Here is a 14,801-nt window from a genome sequence, read left to right as displayed (position 1 = left end):
TTTCCCCCCATTTCATACTGTGCTCTTTGGAAGGAAATCACTATGCACAGCCCACACTAAAGGAATGGGGAGTTGTAGTGTACTTTCTTGGGAGTGGTCTACATAATTAATTGAAATTCTTCTGCAAGGGACAGTTGTCCCTTTCGATTTATTAGTTCGATCATTTATGTTTATCAGTGTGGACACATGAATATTTTATACTTTGGGTTACAATTTAATACTGCTTTATTTTGTTGCTCAAATTATCCCAGCTTTGACCATTGGGAACTCTTTCAGTTATCTCCTGGTCCCCCCTTTGACATACCCCCATCAATGTGGGTTTTGTGTTTTGTTTTTGAGCGCCTCCTTATTTTTCTCCTGTATTTTTAAATAACCCCAATCCCTATTGAAGCTGGCGCTAGGAAAACTAACAATACTCCCTTTCCCAGGTCATCCGATTCCTATGCTGATGGAGGAAATGTGCCTGACATGCCGGGGGCGCTGGGGAGTAGGCGTCTGGGATTTTGTGGTTGAATAAGACACCTGGCCTGGCCCTCCTGGAGCTTAGTTTAGTAGGTCACACAAGCAGTCACTGGTAAATTTGGGATTCCAACAAATCTGTTAGGCTCAAACCTGTCTGTTATTTGTCTTCCAAGCTTCATATAAACTGAGGAGCCTTAAAGGGTAAAAACTTGAGGAGCAGCAAAGTTTCAATAAAAGATCAGCAAGAAAGCTCTTTTCCAGATTTTATCCTGAAGGCACTAGCTACTTTAAGCTATTTTTTATTATATTTTGCCCTTGCAGTTGGCGTTTGATTTCTCACTGAACATTCATTGTCATAATTATAGACACTATGTGACTATCAAGGGCATAATATTCTTTCATGCTGCATTTTTATTAGATGGCACCTCAAAGTTTTCCCAAGTAGGTGGGTTTTAAATTATGAATATATACCGTGGCATAGTATCTTACTTAGTATTTTAATAAGATCCTTATTTATATAACAATTTTTTTTTTATTCCTCTGTAGTGCTACTTTAGTATCTGAGCTAATTTTCATGAAGCCAATCTAAAAATCGTGTTACTTCTAAGGATTTGGAGTGAGTGAGATGAACAGTTGTGCTGTCATATTGCCCCTCCCCAGTGCAGATAGTGAATGAGGACCCACTGATTTAAAGGCAACACTGCAGCCCCTTCTTGCCTCATTGAAGTCCCAAGTTTTATTACAGTAAAAGCACTTAATGTTGACATTTCTGAAAGAATGAAGAGGCCGGGCACGGCGGCTCACGCCGGTAATCCCAGCACTTTGGGAGGCTGAGGCAAGCGGATCATGAGGTCAGGACATCGAGACCATCCTGGCTAACACGGTGAAACCCCGTCTCTACTAAAAATACAAAAAATTAGCCAGGCGTGGTGGCGGGCGCCTGTAGTCCCATCTACTTGGGAGGCTGAGGCAGGAGAATGGCGTGAACCCAGGAGGCGGAGCTTGCAGTGAGCTGAGATCGCCCCACTGCACTCCAGCCTGGGCGACAGAGCGAGACTCCGTCCCAGATAAATAAATAACCAACCAAATTAGCTGGGCGTGGTGGCGGGTGCCTGTAGTCCCAACTGCTCAGGAGGCTGAGGCAGGAGAATGGCGTGAACCCGGGAGGCGGAGCTTGCAGTGGTCCTAGATTGTGTCACTGCACTCCAGCCTGGGCGACAGAGCGACTCCGTCTCAAAAAAAAAAAAAAAAAAAAAAAGGAAAAAAAGAATGAAGAGCCAGAGCCAGGCATAATGGCACGCCTGTAGTCCCACCTACTCAGGAGGCTGAGGCGGGAGGATCACTTGAGCCCAGGAATTCAAAGCCAGCCTGCGCAACATAGACCCTGTCTCTAAAAATGAATTGGTTATAAAGGATGAAGAAAGGAAGGAGGAAAGGGAGAGAGAGAAGCCCTTATAGAGTGGGTGCATTTCTTGTATGTGGGGCCACTTTGTAAGAACAGGATTTTTCAAACTGGGCCCATACTGGTATGTGTGAAATCAATTTAGTTGGTTATGGCCATTTTTTTTTAAAAGGAAATATCAGTGATCACTATAGTGTAAGTATATTGTTTCGTGAAAGCCATCTTAGTTATGTATTATGTCTCTATGTGTAAGATTGTGATATAAAATGTATTTCTGTGGTTAAATATTCAAAGAAATTGGAGAACCATTGCTACAAGGGGACAGAGGACTCCGTGTGAGCTCTCCTGCCTTCCCTGAATAAACTTACACAATTTAGTGCTGGGACATTTGAACCTTTTCTGAAAATTTGGGTCAGGGAGAGCATCTTGGGGAGGTGGGAAGGAAGGTAGAAAGAGCAAAGCAACACCCCCCTGAAGCCTGGGAATATTGTCAGAACCTTAAATATAATTCAGCTCACCATTCTGGGTAAGGACAGACTCTACCAATGAAAATGGGTGATTACCAGCTGTGAAACACAAAAACATACTTTTACGGTTACACATTCCTTTACAAACAACCGTGTACATTTCAGCCTCCTGCCCCACCATTTCTTTTCTCCAGGAGGGAAGGCTGCATGTCGAGGTGGTCATAGAATGTTGAGTATCATACTTTCCTACCTCGCTTTTATTTGCGCGGGTTTAAATGCGCCTTAACAGAACCCGTGCAAAGGCTTGCCAACTGTCTGGCTGCACCGGATGAGTACAGCATCTTCCTTGGTGGCAGGTGGGTGCGAGGAGGAGGGGGCTGGGCTTTTCTCCGGACGGGTGTTTGCCCAGAAGACCATCATCCCTGGACTACGTTAGGAGGAAGTGGCACCGCTCCGAGGTACGGGAAGAAGGGTTATAAAGGGGGGAGTCCACCACACATGGTCTTGAAGAAGCTTTTATAAAAGGCAAAGGCATCTTTGCCGGACGTTGTTGCAAAGGAGTAGAAACAAGCAGACGAAAACATCCCAAAGGGTAACCACTAGCGTTCCTGCTTCTTGCAACATTCAGCCCAGGCTTCCAGCTCAGCCCGCCCCAGGATCGGCCGCCACATCCCCTGCGACTAAAGCACCTGCTCCTCCATGAACTTGCCAAGAGCTGAGCGCCTTCGCTCCACACCGCAGCGCAGCCTCCGGGACTCCGATGGGGAAGACGGTAAAATCGATGTCCTGGGAGAGGAGGAAGATGAAGACGAGGTGGAAGACGAGGAGGAGGAGGCGAGCCAGCAGTTCCTAGAGCAGTCGCTCCAGCCGGGGCTGCAGGTGGCCCGGTGGGGCGGGGTTGCGCTTCCCCGAGAGCACATCGAGGGCGGCGGCGGCCCGAGCGACCCCTCAGAGTTTGGCACCAAGTTCAGGGCACCGCCAAGGTCTGCGGCGGCCTCTGAAGATGCCCGGCAGCCGGCAAAGCCCCCCTACTCGTACATCGCGCTCATCACCATGGCCATCCTGCAAAACCCGCACAAGCGCCTCACGCTCAGCGGCATCTGCGCCTTCATTAGTGGCCGCTTCCCCTACTACCGCCGCAAGTTCCCCGCCTGGCAGAACAGCATCCACCACAACCTCTCGCTGAACGACTGCTTTGTCAAGATCCCCCGCGAGCCGGGCCACCCAGGCAAGGGCAACTACTGGAGCCTGGACCCCGCCTCCCAGGACATGTTCGACAATGGCAGCTTTCTCCGGCGTAGGAAGCGTTTCAAGCGCCACCAACTGACCCCGGGAGCCCACCTGCCCCACCCCTTCCCTCTACCTGCTGCACCCGCCGCCCTGCACAACCCCCGCCCAGGCCCTCTGCTTGGGGCCCCTGCCCCGCCGCAGCCAGTCCCGGGGGCCTACCCCAACACCGCCCCCGGGAGACGCCCTTACGCTCTGCTGCACCCGCATCCTCTTCGCTACCTACTGCTCCCGGCCCCCGTCTATGCCGGCGCACCGAAGAAAGCAGAAGGCGCGGACCTGGCGACCCCGGCACCCTTCCCGTGCTGCAGCCCTCACTTGGTCCTCAGCCTTGGGAGGAGGGCAAGGGTCTGGCGTCGCCACCGGGAGGCGGATGCATCTCTTTCAGCATTGAGAGTATTATGCAAGGGGTCAGGGGAGTGGGTACAGGGGCTGCGCAGAGTTTGTCCCCGACCGCGTGGAGCTACTGCCACCTGCTCCAGCGACCATCAAGCCTGTTGCATCCCCAAACCGCTGCCCCTTTGCTGCAAGTGTCCGCCGCCGCCGCTGCTCGGACAATTTTGCAGCAATAGCAGCAGCATCAGGAGGAGGACTGCGCCAACGGCTGCGCTCCCACCAAGGGCGCGGTGCTGGGCGGGCACCTGTCGGCCGCGTCGGCGCTGCTGAGGTATCAGGCAGTGGCAGAGGGCTCTAGGCTGACATCGCTGGCTGCCCCTTTGGGCGGAGAGGGGACCTCACCAGTTTTTTTAGTATCGCCCACGCCCAGTTCCCTGGCCAACTCCGCAGGGCCCTCCTAGAGCCAGGTGGGAGTGGGGAGCGACCCGCAGCTGCTCACTCCACCTTGCGCGGCCCATACTGGGCGTGTGCATCTGAATCCCGCTGGAGAGCAAACACGAACTTCTGTTCGCTGCAAAATGGTTAGAAAGAAACAGCTGGATTACATTCCTCTAAAAACCACCTGAACGTAACCTTCGCAGGGCGTCAAGTCATCTTTTCTTGCCTTCGGTTGTGGCTTCTATGGCTTTCCCGATTTGCACATTTCCTGGGTTACTATGAACGTGAGTGGGGTATTTTGTTCTGGCATTAAAAGAAAAACAAGCAAGCAAACAAAAACACAGCCTCCGATGCCAAACATGTTCCTCCTTCTTCACTTCCTTGGAACTGGAAGTATTATTCCTAAGTCTAGTGCAAAATGCTTCTACTCTCTGTGTCTTCCTGATAGGGATGTTTAATGTAAGTAGGATATTAATTTCAGAACATTGATTTCTTATCTGTGTGTCTGACGTGCCATCTTTAATGTTAAAATTAAGGTGTTAAAATTAAGCCTAGTTATATAGACGAAATAAAATGCTAAGTCACTACACTACATCGTTTATTTTCTATTACACCTCATTCTTCCCTTTCTAAATGGAACTTTTTAAAACCTACATTATTTTCCCTCAAACAATTTATTTTCACAATTCATATTTATTATAGATAGCAGAAGTAATCCATTTTAATATGGCCTTTAAAAATTCCAAATATTTGCGGTTGAAAATGTCCTGGCTTTTAAAATAGGAAATCTACTATTTATGAGACTTCTAAAAGAAAAGAATAGGAGGGCATGTAAATATATTCTCCATTTATTTTTCATCACCCCCCAACAAGCTGGAAAACCATTTGAGATCAATTTGGAATGTAGTGGCCAACATGTACTCAGGGAAAATAAAAGGCTATAAATATACATATATATATATTTTAAGCACTAGAATTTTCAAAACTTATTTCTTAAAAAAAAAAAAACTCTGAAAAGACTTTGCAACTAGAAAGGTTTAAGTGTTACTCGGCGTCAGGGGACGGAGTGGGGGGAAACCAGACAAGAACGCCCATCATGAATTGCTCCCCACAAAGAAAACAAATTTCTAGGAACTTGGCCGTTTTCCCCTGTCCTGAGTGGGGTTCCCGATTCCGTGCCGCTTTGAGGGAAGCTGCTCTGTGAATGTGAGAAAGTTTTTCCCCCAGCCCCCATCTACTCCCCACCTCCAGCTATGAATTTCGTATTTCAGGAGGGAGGACAAACATGGAGACACACATTTTAACAGTAGTCTAATTGGCCGATTTTTCTCCAGCTTCTCTTCTCCATCCCGTCTCTTGGAATTTCTTGGCATGCCCTACCTGAGATCCCCTACGGGAGATTTCCTCTTGGCTCCTGCGGTTCTGAGGACGTTCTGAAAAGTTCCCAAGCCCCACCTTTGGTAGCTGCCCAGACCCCAGCTTCCAATTCTTCCCTCTTCTTTGCACAGGTAGCCGTCAGTCCCATAGCACCACAAGCGTCCAAAATAGACCACTTTTAGCAAATCCGGCAGGGCTGGGGCAGTCTAAGAGTTTGGAAACAAACTGAGAATAGAGGGGTCCTATTTCATGCCAGGTTCTCCCTGGTTTACGTTCCAACTCCCCTCTGTCCGTTGTGTGAAAACGTCTCCAGGCCGACCTTCCTTCATTTATTGTCAACAAACGTCCTGGGAGAGCGGCTACAGCCGGCCGCTGAACCCAGAAGGGACTTTCTCTAGGCTTTCTTGGCACCCTCCCAATTATCTTCCTTCTCTTGCCCGAGGGCAGACCAACACAGCTACAAACATGGGTGACTGAGGGTCAGACCCCTTCCCGGAACTGCCTCCAAGCTCCTAATTTTTGCCTAATGTTAAACCATATCCAAAGATGAATATTTAAACCATCAATTCAGTGGCGGAGTAAATTAAACGTTATTCTCCGATCAAACAGGAGCTTCGGGTCCACCTGTTTGGAAGCACCCAGGCGGCTTGGAGAGGTCCGGCCTTCGGGTGCGACCCGCAGGGGTTGCCTTGCCCGGCTCGCGGAACGGACGTTTACCTGTCGCAGCTACGAACCCACCAACGACACCAAGAACTTGCCAGGCAGACCAGGCGTCGTGGAGGCGCCCCAGCCCCCCCACCCCCCCGCAACGACGCGTCCCAGGGGTGCGTAGTGCTTGGCGCGGTGACCAGACCTGGCCGCCTTCCTGACTGCACAGAGCGAGAGGCCACACTCTGGATCCCAGGCCGGGTCCCTGCGGTTCTGGGAGGGAGGTCCCGGACGCCTCCCAGATCTCGGGCTTCCGTAACCCTGAGGCTGGGTTTTAAAATCACGGCTCTTCCAAGTTACACGAAGAGTCCATGGTCAAGGGTCAAGGGTGGTCTTCGACCCTCGGGATCGTCTTCTTGAGAAATGGCTGAGAGCTAAGCCTAGAGCTGCCCAGGGAAGGAAGCCAAAGAGCTGGAGCCGAGCGCGAAGGGCTGGGAGGCGCGGGGAGGCCCCTTACCCCCGACCCCCCCCCCACACTGTCCTGCCCGCTAATAACGCTGATAATAGTAACAGTATCGGCCAACTGTTTCCCCCCTGCTCCTGGTCTGCCAGGCACCGGATCCTCCTTCAGCACTCGCAGCACTCCCTGAAGAAGACACTATGGAATTCTCCGTTTTCCAGACTAGAAATAAGGAACTCGGGGAAATGAAGAAACTCGCCCGACGACCCTCAGGCAGCAGCACCTGGCCAGGTTTGCTTTCTGAACCACTAACTCCACTCGCGCGCGCCACCTTTCCTGCCTGGGCCTCTTGCGGGTCGCAGGGGTGGAAGCCTGACCTGGGCCAGGGCCCGGATTTCTTCCTCCTGGCCTCTGTGCCACCGCCCCCGGTGCCAGGAAGCGCTTTTCTCTCCCCGAGACCCAGACGCGCCGAAAGACTCGCGCGGTCAGTTCCCCGCCCCACGCCCCGGGCTGTGCGTGTTCTTGTCGCGCGGTCCGTTCCCCGCCCCACGCCCTGGGCTGTGCGTGTTCTCGTCGCGCGGTCCGTTCCCCGCCCCACGCCCTGGGCTGTGCGTGTTCTTGTCGCGCGGTCAGTTCCCCGCCCCACGCCCTGGGCTGTGCGTGTTCTTGTCGCGCGGTCCGTTCCCCGCCCCACGCCCTGGGCTGTGCGTGTTCTCGTCGCGCGGTCCGTTCCCCGCCCCACGCCCTGGGCTGTGCGTGTTCTCGTCGCGCGGTCCGTTCCCCGCCCCACGCCCTGGGCTGTGCGTGTTCTCGTCGCGCGGTCCGTTCCCCGCCCCACGCCCTGGGCTGTGCGTGTTCTCGTCGCGCGGTCCGTTCCCCGCCCCACGCCCCGGGCTGTGCGTGTTCTCGTCGCGCGGTCCGTTCCCCGCCCCACGCCCCGGGCTGTGCGTGTTCTTGTCGCGCGGTCAGTTCCCCGCCCCACGCCCCGGGCTGTGCGTGTTCTTGTCGCGCGGTCAGTTCCCCGCCCCACGCCCTGGGCTGTGCGTGTTCTTGTCGCGCGGTCCGTTCCCCGCCCCACGCCCTGGGCTGTGCGTGTTCTCGTCGCGCGGTCCGTTCCCCGCCCCACGCCCTGGGCTGTGCGTGTTCTCGTCGCGCGGTCCGTTCCCCGCCCCACGCCCTGGGCTGTGCGTGTTCTTGTCGCGCGGTCCGTTCCCCGCCCCACGCCCTGGGCTGTGCGTTTTCTTGTCGCGCGGTCCGTTCCCCGCCCCACGCCCTGGGCTGTGCGTTTTCTTGTCGCGCGGTCCGTTCCCCGCCCCACGCCCTGGGCTGTGCGTTTTCTTGTCGCGCGGTCAGTTCCCCGCCCCACGCCCTGGGCTGTGCGTTTCTTGCCAGCCTCTGCCGAGTGCGGGCAACGGCGCCGCCAGACTCCCCCAGACCGCGCTCCGGCTCACGCCCGACCAGGGCACCTGCTTCACAGGGGGGCGTTCCGCGCGTCCTTCCTCCCTGATGTGATTTTCGTTCTTTTTCCTCTCGTGGTCCCCAAGAACCCCGGCACCCCTCGACGTCGGTGCCGGCGGTACCGGGAATCCCTCCCCTGGACTCCCTGCGGGCCCGAAGCCACCTTCTAATCCCAGCCGCCTTCCCAAGGCGGCGGAGGTGGGCAGCTCCGGGCTCCGCGCCGCCCCGCGAAGCCGGAATCTCTCTTCGGAGTCTCGCTGCAGCTCTCCACTACGTCGCCCTGCACTGGATCCTGGTAGCGTGAACCTTGCCCGGGACGCGGGCTGCGCTGGCCTGGGGGGAAGGTCCAAGAGACGAGGGGGCCGGGACGCGGGGCCGTCGCAACGACTGGCCCTCTGCGAACCCTCGGGCCGGCAGGCTCGGGACTATCGGGGTGGGAGTGGAGGCGGTGGCCGCTGGAGAGTAGAGAGAACGTCCGGGAACCGGTGGACTAGGGGTCCCCGGCGGCCGGCCGAGGGTCGCAAGCAGAGGGGACTGTCGGTTGCCAGCAAGTCCCGAGCAGATGCCTTCTGGCAGGGCAGTCACATCCTACAGTGCCGATTCTGTGGACATTGAGTATCCAGAATGAATAAAATCTGTTTATACATTGGAAGGTAGCTTATGATTCCAAAATCTCATCTCCAGGCTGCCTAGATCACACGGCCCCGTTTCATTCATTTTTACTTAATAACGGTCGTTAGACAATTGAGAGAAACAGCAGAAACCACGAGAAAAATAATGGAATCCAACGGCGGTAAGGACCGACAAGGCTGGCGGGGAGATTTAGCAAATGGTGGCTTCTGAGAGTTTGCACCAGTGCTTCACCACGTTTTATTGGAAGTGTGGAGAGTCATGATTCTCATTCCTCCCCAGCCTTCCGGAAAAACGCTCAGAAATTTCTTTCCACATTGACACCTGATTACAGTCTAAATAGTAACCTTATTCTGATTGTTAATGTAACCTTCTCGTAATCTCTACAAAAATACTTTAGTTTTTCTAGCTGTGTTTTCATGTAATCACCGAAATTATTTTTAATTGGTTTTAAGCATTCATTGATTCCATATACACCACCTGCAAAAAAGTTACATAGGTGATCGCTAACAATACTAGAATTCGCCCCATCCAAAGGAAACATTAGAGTAGAAAAAGAAAAAGGATTTGAGAATCCAGTATGAAATTCAGTTAATCATTACTTCCCTGTTACTCAACTACCTTAACATTGTCAGGTTTACCTGAACATAAACTTCATTTTCTTAATTGTTCTTAGAACGAAGGGATATGTTTATTGAAATCAGTAATTAAGAATATTTTGGGACAGTTATGATTTACTTAGCCAGTGAAGCAGTTTCTATTCCCAAATCCAGGCAAAGAGAACAATAAGATTAAACGTAGCCTAAGAGATTTCCTTTTTGTCAAATAATGTGATTTTGCTATGTATAGAGGAGATGTCTATATGTAAGGGCATATTTATGACCAGTAGTTCCTAAAATTAAGGGGACTATTATTGTGTTACTCAAGGTATCAATTGTATAGGATGCATTATGTCATATTTCAAACAATGTTTATAAAGAGATTAGTATAATTAACCTGTATGTACTTCTCCTCTGGGCCAACCTTGTGTCTTCTTTATCTGCTGACAGTCCTCTCCCCACTGAATTATTTTGAATCAAATCCCAGATAGTCTATCATTGTATTGTATTTTTGAATATTTCTCTAAAAGATAATAATTCCATCAATGAGACTGGGTGCAGTGGCTCCTCCCTGTAATCCCAGCTCTTTGGGAGGCAGAGGTTGGAGGATCACTTTAGGCCAGGAGTTCAAGACCACCCTGAGCAACATAGCAAGACCCCATTTATAAAAAAGAAGATTCCCATCAATGTAACCACAATACCATTATCACACCTAAATAATCCATTAATAGCATCGGTTTATCCAGGCAATATTTAAATATCTTCAATTGTGTAAAAACTTTTTGTTTAGTTGGTCGGTTTGAATTAGAATGCTAATAAGGGTTACGTATTGTGTTTGGTTGATATGGGCTATTATATCTCTTTTAGATTTCCTCAATCCTCTTTTTTTGTTTCCCTTGCATTTTTTATGGGAGAAACTGAACTGTTTGTTCTGAAGAAGTTGACATTCTGGACTTTGTAGCTGCAGGTAATAGTTTTTTGGCAAGATATTCCCAGGGATAAGGTCGTTTATTCAGACTTTTGAATATTGGCAAATAATAATATTGTTTGTAGAGGGAGAAGGATTAGTCAAGATATTTTGAAGAATCAACTATTGGAAAAACAAATTTTTATCAGAGTAAGCATGGATCTGGTAAAGATTATGTGAAATTTTCCTAAATGCAAATACAATCTAAAATTGTAATGTCTTACAATTAAAAAATAGATTATTTTCCATATATTTATAGAAATATAAATGATCAATCAACTATTTCATTGACAATTTTAAATCTAGTTTTATCTTGAGGAGAATAAAGTTTTTTATATCTTTAGTATTTTAGTTGAAGATCCAAAGACATTTTTGTTAAAACTGTAGGTTTTATATTTTTTTGTGTTTTAAAACATAAAATCTAAAATGTGGTAATATCCATGAGGTGCAGATAGAGTAATAGCACAAATTCTATGTTCATGAAAATTCATTTTAGGATAACTTAATTAAAAGGACTCAGGATTTGAATGATATTAGATTAGACAGAAAAAAGTTTATTTGAGTGTAAGACATAAGTAATAAAAACCAAAGGTAGCTAACTTTTTTAGGCTTCTTCTTTCTTTAAAGAGTATGCATATGAAATAAAATTTCCATGTCCATGTCCAATTTTCCATGGTACATAGGGCTTCTATAATTTCATCTATTTCATCCTGCAGTTATTTTCACGGGTTTCTGTGTCCACCACTATCTGGAATCTCTGAGATGGTGAAAACGAAATCTTATTCTTCTTTATATTTCAAACAATTCCTAGCACATTATCAAAAATACCTGATAAAATTTATTGTGTCTGTAATACTGGTAAGCATGTAAAAGGGTGGTAAATATATAGGCTTTAAGTTTAGATAGATCTAAATATTATTAAAATTACCAAATTATTGTTTTTAAAAAGTATTAGTTTCCTAGGACAAATAGAGATTTTTAGATAAGGCTGGATTTGTAATACTTTAAGCAACAGGTCACAGTGCTTAAGTATTTAATGCTGATTTGGCAAGCAGCTGATGTTTTACATAATGCTGTCGGGTATTTTATATTTGCGTGTATTTTCTGATGCACTGGATCCAGCACTTCATGTCACGTCATATATCTGTTTATAATGTATACAAATGTATTTTCATATATATTTGATGTTTGATGGCTTTGAAACTTTAATCTTGAAATAGATTTTAAATTTTTATTAAAACTATTTAAATAATTACCATAAGGAAAGAGCTCTTATTAGTTGAAAGAAAATGTAGATTCATGTTTCCTTGGAGACTAGTCTAGTTTCCAAGGATAGACGGCAGTGGGGAGTTGGGTATCTAGATGGAATTTCTGTTGGTTTGGATTCCAGCTCTGCTGCTTACCAGCTTTGTGACCTCAGGCAAACAACTTAACCTCTCCAAGCCTCAATTTCCCCATCTATATAATGGTGATATTTATAAGTTTCACCTTATAGGGCCATGGTGGGGATCCCATGAAATAGTGAATGTGAAGTGCTTAGCACAGTGCCTGGCACATACTCAATGCTCTATGCATGTCAGCTAGTACTTAATGATGCTAATAAACATGTTATGTCCTGAAGCACGGGCGGGATCTTGCCTGACGTCCTTCTCTCTGCGTCCTGGTCAGTCTTCACATGGTGGGCATCCTTTATTTCTGGTCACACACGGGTAGTACACAGAGCATGCTGTTTCTTTCCTGCCAGAAGGTTCCTGCTGCAGCTCTCCTGCTAGTTTAGCTTAGCCTTCTGGTTTGAGGGATGAGTCACATGTACCATCACTTCCCAGGACTAACAGGACCTTTCAGGAAAGCTATCCCTGCTTACACAGAGAATTGCCCTTGCCTAACACTGAAGCCTGGCAGAGTAACATGAAATAACCACAGCAATTCTAAAATTAGAATTAGCATGCCTAGAATAACAGGTATAACCTTCTCTTGTACTTTATCACTTGCTTCATTTCTGCTCAGCCTAATTTTCACTTGATGTGTAGATTTATTTTTTGTTCACCCATCCAGAAAATGTTGACTGAGGAATTACTCTGTGTTAGGTGCTGTTGTAGGAGCAAGGGATACAATGATGATCAAGGCAGATGCAGCCGTTACCTTCAGGTCGTGGAGTCCGGATACAGACTGGAGGCAGGCAGCTGTAAGATGTGCGACAAATGCTGCGCTGGATCAGCCCATGGTATTAGGAGAGCAGGTAAGGAAGGGTGGGGACGGGAGTGGACAACCTGGAGGAAGAGGCACCTAAGCAGAGTCCGGAAGGCTGAGGAGGAGTCAGCAGGTGAAAGAGAGGGGAATCATGACATGCCATCTCAACTGTAGGGCACGGCTAGCTGGCTGACTTAGCTGCTGTAACACCGGATTTTTGCAAGACTCCCTGAGTATTTCTCGTGGACTTGCGAACAAATCTGAGCAAGAAAACCACGTAATTTCTTTTATGCCCTGCCCAAGAAAGCCACCTGGAGGGGCAAGGGGACCTTAGCAGAAAGAAGCTGGAGGTGGGGGGAGAGCAGGGTGATATTACTCTCCATATGGTGGGGGGTGGACACCTCCCTGTCATATGGCTCGTAATATCCAGCGGGGGAGAGGGGGTTGACTTTCCCCTACGTTATTGGTAATATCACCCCCCTCTCTCCCGCTAAATATTAAGTACAATATCACAGGTGGGGTGTACACCCCCGGCGATGTTTGAAGTAATATCAACTTCTCCCCCTCTGGATGTTAGAAACAATATCACAGGGGGGTGTATACCCCCCTGCGATCCTGGGAGTAACATCATCCTCTTTCCCCCGGATATTAGGAACAATATCACGGGGAGGGGGGTGCACACCCCCTGCGATATTGAAAGTCATATCATGATCTTTCTCCCCGGATATTAGGAACAATATCACAGAAGGTGTTTACAACTTTTGCAATGTTGGGAGTAATATCATCCTCTCTCACCCTAGATATTCAGAACAACATCACATGGGAATTGTACCCTTCTGTTTATTGAGAGTAATATCATCCTCTCCCTTTCTGTATATTAGAAACAATATCACAGAGGGCTGTCTACACCCCCAGGAATGCTTTGAGTAATATTATCCTCTCTCTGCCTGGATATTTGGAACAATATGACAGGAGTTGTGTACACCCACTGTGATATTCGGTTTAATATCAACTTCTATCCCCTGGATATTGGCAGTAATATCTATCTTTAGCCCCTGGATACTAGGGACAATATCACAGGAGGGCTGTATACACACGGCGCTATTGGGAGTAATATCATTTTCTCCACCCCTTGATATTAGGTACAATATAACAGTGGGGATGTGTAACCCCTGGGATATTGGGAGTAATATTAATCTCTTCCCCTGTGGATATTTAGAACAATATCACAGGGGCAGTGTACACCCTCTGAGATATTGCGAGTAATATCGTTCTCACCCCGCCGCCCCCACCCCAGATATTAGGAACAATATAACAGGCAGATTATACACCTGCCGCAACATTGAAAGTAATATCATCCTTTTCCCCCTGGATATTAGGAACAGTATCTTATGGGGGGTTTACAGCCCATTCCATTTTGGGAGTAATATCAACTTCTTCATTGCTGGAAATAAGAAACAATATAGCAGTTCTGGTGTACACACCCTGTGATATGGGCAGTAATATCATAGACTCTCCCCCGGCGTATTAGGAACAATATCAAAAAGGGGTGTATACCCACAGCGATTTTGGGATTAATATCATACTCTCCCCCCTGGATATTAGGAACCATATCAAAGAAGGAGTGTCTACCCCTTGCGATAATGACAGTAATATCATCCTCTCCCTCCCTGGATATTAAGAACAATAAAACAGAATTGGTGTACACCCACTACGATCATGGGAGTAATGTCATCCTCTAACCCCTGGATATGAAAAACAATATCACAGAGGAGGTGTACACCCCTCGCGATATGGCCAGTAATATCATCGTCTCCTCCACTGCGTATTAGGAACAATATCAAAGGGGTGTGTACACCTCCTGCGCTATTGGGAGTAATGCCATTCTCTTTTCCCCTGAATATGAGGAATAATATCACTGATGGGGTGTACAACTCCTACGATATAGGCAGTAATATCATCCTCTCCCAACCTGGATATTAGGAACAAAATAACAGGACATGTACACCCCCTGCGATACTGGGAATAATATCATCCTCTCTCCCACTTAATATTAGAAACCGTATCCCAGGAAGAGTGT

General features: G+C 48.3%; 1 pseudogene; it reads left to right on the top strand.

Moving 5' to 3' along the window:
- Positions 1-19: 19 nt before the first annotated feature.
- LOC129143468 (forkhead box protein D4-like 1) overlaps positions 20-14,801 on the top strand; it is a 33,133-nt pseudogene continuing 18,351 nt past the window's right edge.

Source organism: Pan troglodytes, chromosome 2, assembly GCF_028858775.2.
Source record: "Pan troglodytes isolate AG18354 chromosome 2, NHGRI_mPanTro3-v2.0_pri, whole genome shotgun sequence".
Lineage (NCBI taxonomy): Eukaryota > Metazoa > Chordata > Mammalia > Primates > Hominidae > Pan > Pan troglodytes.
This window is presented reverse-complemented; position numbering and strand designations above follow the sequence as displayed.